At 37.0% G+C, this 3,320-nt stretch overlaps 1 long non-coding RNA gene across 1 annotated transcript; it reads right to left on the minus strand.

Annotated features, from left to right (window-relative positions):
- Positions 1-927: 927 nt before the first annotated feature.
- On the minus strand, positions 928-2,283 carry LOC127431984 (uncharacterized). The gene is made up of 3 exons (XR_007895671.1): positions 2,061-2,283; positions 1,796-1,976; positions 928-1,314 (listed from the first exon to the last, which is right to left on the minus strand). It is a non-coding gene; the product is annotated as an uncharacterized LOC127431984 (long non-coding RNA).
- Positions 2,284-3,320: the final 1,037 nt, after the last annotated feature.

Raw genomic sequence — 3,320 nt, forward strand, 5'->3', positions numbered from 1 at the left:
TGGGACACAATTTTTTTTGTATGTATAATGCAATGCAAAGTTTGTATAGTGCAATTAAAAACCATTAAAATGGTATGCCAATATCAATGGAATATTAGCTCACCGACAGATTCAACAAAATGTAGAGACTATTAAGAGACTGACATTCAGCATACACACACACACACACACACACACACACACACACACACACACACGTATATACAGTAAAACTCTTTAAAATTAATAACCCATAGCATTTTTCACATTTAAATTGCAGGGTTTTAGATTATTGCAAAAATGTCTTATGACGGCCTCAGCTAGCAAATATAATTTCACCATTCCTCATTATTTACAGTCTTCTTTTACAGTATGCTTTGTGCCAGGAATATTTTTCTGTAAAAACTGAACACTATGATTTTAATAATATCTTCTATAACAGTCAGACTGTGAACATAAGTTCATATAGTACAATTTTCCCATATCGAAGTTAAACTATAAGACGAGGCCAATTTAAGTGTACTACTGATAAAGACTGTAAGAGAAGCTTACCACTTTTTTAACATTTGTTTGAAGATGTTATGATGGAAGGAGGGAATTGTTACATCAAAAAAGGTTGAAAGTGAAAGGACAAACACATATTGTTTTCTGCATTTTCCCTTGAAAATCCATGAAGCATTTTAGAAAACACTAACTAGACAGTGAAATCATAATATTGAGCTTTCATTAAAGACAGAACTTAGGTAAAATTAAATTATTAATTCTGTATAGCCCATACAAATGTAATGGTACTGATGGGGAACATGCAAATTGGCTAATAACATTTTAAAATAAAAACAAATGTTTTTGTTTTTTAATTTTTTTTTAATGATTATTTATTTTGCATTGCATACTAAACAGAGTAGAATCTAACAAATAATGTATTCTGAACACAAACTGTCACACTATCATTATGATCATTTATTAAATGACATTAAGTAAACATTGTTCATTTTTGCAAATATCTGTGTGTCTTCATAGTTTAACTCGAAAGATTTTAAGCTTTTGTTGTTGTCACTTTATTCAACTTTCCTAAAAATATTTAATGAGATCGCATTCATAATGTTAGCTAACTGGAAAGCTCATTTCACTTGTGTGGATCCACTTAGTACCTCCAGCATGTGAGCCTACCAAGCATTATTTTAGAAGCTGGACAACAGATGCTGATGGTCAAGTGCTTTTGTTTTTTTTTTGGCATTATATACCAACAGTCCCACCAGAACAAGGGAGACAGTGAAGAGTCCTGCAAACACCCCAGTGCTAGCAGTTATATCAGAGAACCACCGTTTTCCGAAGCTACAAAATGAAAGAGCAATATGGTTAAAAAAAGATAATAACACTGAATCATTTTAGGTCAGTATCAAGTATACTAATGTGCAATGGTAAAAATGTGTCAACACAGATGTAATGTTGTTATGCTGTGTTCTATTTAACTCAGAAAGTCGGAACTTCCAACATTCTACTTCCATTAAAAAAAAAAAAAAAAAAAAAATCTAATAGAACACCACTTAAAGATGCGGGTGTATGACGTGAACATGGCAGCACCCAGAGAGACACACACAGTTAAAGATAAAAAAATTAACTTTTACAATTCAAAAATGAAACGTATACATGAGTTCCTATATACCGTAATATAATATACTATAAACCATTTTTGTATTAAATGTTTTACAAAAAATAAACCATTATCATGATAATATTACGCTGTGATATAAGATTTTGGTCATACCGCCCACCCTTAAGTTGTAGTCATAATATTTGTACTGTACTAATATACCTGATGCAAAAGTCCGAGTTTGTCTTAAGAAACGGAAGGGACCCTGTGAGATGTAATGTCTGGCGGTTTCTTGGTTCAGATCTCGCCTACGTTTGCGTGCAGGTTCTCTCAGGCAACCTTGAGCACATCTGGAGTTCAAACTTCCATCCGCACACAGAATTACAGAGCAGCTGATGTACACCTGACAACAAAATTATAGTCTATTATAGTAAAAAAAATTCCTGCTCAATGAAATTTACAACATTGTTATGTATATCTGCCGTACCTGGTTGCAGTCTCCTGTGAATTTGAAAGCTTGGATTCCGAAGTCATACTTTGTAGAATCATTTTGATACACCTCGACTGTGTCATCCAAAATACACCTGAAAGAACATATTCCAAGAGATGTGTGACTTCTAAAACATAAATGTTTCATTACGATTTGGCTACAGTAGGACATTTATTTCAAACGGTCTGTTATTTGACAAAAGAGAAAATGCAAAACAACTTGGGGTGTAATGTAATACTTGAAAAGACACAACATAATCAGGATGTATAAAAGCTAACTATTGCGATAAATTTTTTTAAGACATTTATGTAGTTGATACTGCTTTTCTCTTGTTTTTATTTTTATATGCAGCCCTAAGGTACTTCAAAATTAAGATTATTTCAGATTATGATACCAAAAACCATGCCACCGGAGTTTCTATGAGAAATATCCACTGAGTGGTGCCAAAAGCACCTTTTATTTTCTCCAAATAGAGAGTCCTTTCAGATTTTAAAACAAAACAAAAAAACAACAAAAACGTGTTTTTCTTTTCATGAGCCAAATGCTCCACACTGCACCACTATAGGGAAACGTCATGGTTACTGGTGTAACCTCCGTTCCCTGATGGAGGGAACGAGACATTGGTGTCGATGTAGTGACACTAGGGGTCACTCTTGGGAGCCTGAGACACCTCTGGTCTTTGATAAAAGGCCAATGAAAATTGGCGAGTGGTATTTGCATGCCACTCCCCCGAACATACGGGTATAAAAGGAGCTGGTATGCAACCACTCATTCAGGTTTTACGCTGAGGAGCCGATATAAGGTCCGGCCATTTCAGCGGGTAGTTCAGCGTTGTGGCAGGAGGGACACAACGTCTCGTTCCCTCCATCAGGGAACGGAGGTTACACCAGTAACCATGACGTTCCCTATCTGTCACTCACTCGACGTTGGTGTCGATGTAGTGACACTAGGGGTCCCTATACAAAATGCCACAAGGCTGAACTGTGTTACGTGAACTGGCGGTGTGTGGTGGGCAGACTTGCTGTGTGCCTCATAGCCAGCGCACCAGGTCAACACGTAACCTCCCCCAACACAGTTATGAGTGTCGAACGGCCCTTTTTGGGGACAAGTCGACTACCCAGAGATAGAGACAGGCTTAACGCAGTCATGGCCTCTTTCCCCTTCTCTTTTTCCACTCCCTAAAAAAGAAGGGGGATTATCTGACTGGGCCGCCAGGTCTAGTCGGGGGGTGTCCCTCCCAAGGGGAGGACACTGCGG

This window comes from Myxocyprinus asiaticus, chromosome 41 (assembly GCF_019703515.2).
Source record: "Myxocyprinus asiaticus isolate MX2 ecotype Aquarium Trade chromosome 41, UBuf_Myxa_2, whole genome shotgun sequence".
Taxonomy (NCBI): domain Eukaryota; kingdom Metazoa; phylum Chordata; class Actinopteri; order Cypriniformes; family Catostomidae; genus Myxocyprinus; species Myxocyprinus asiaticus.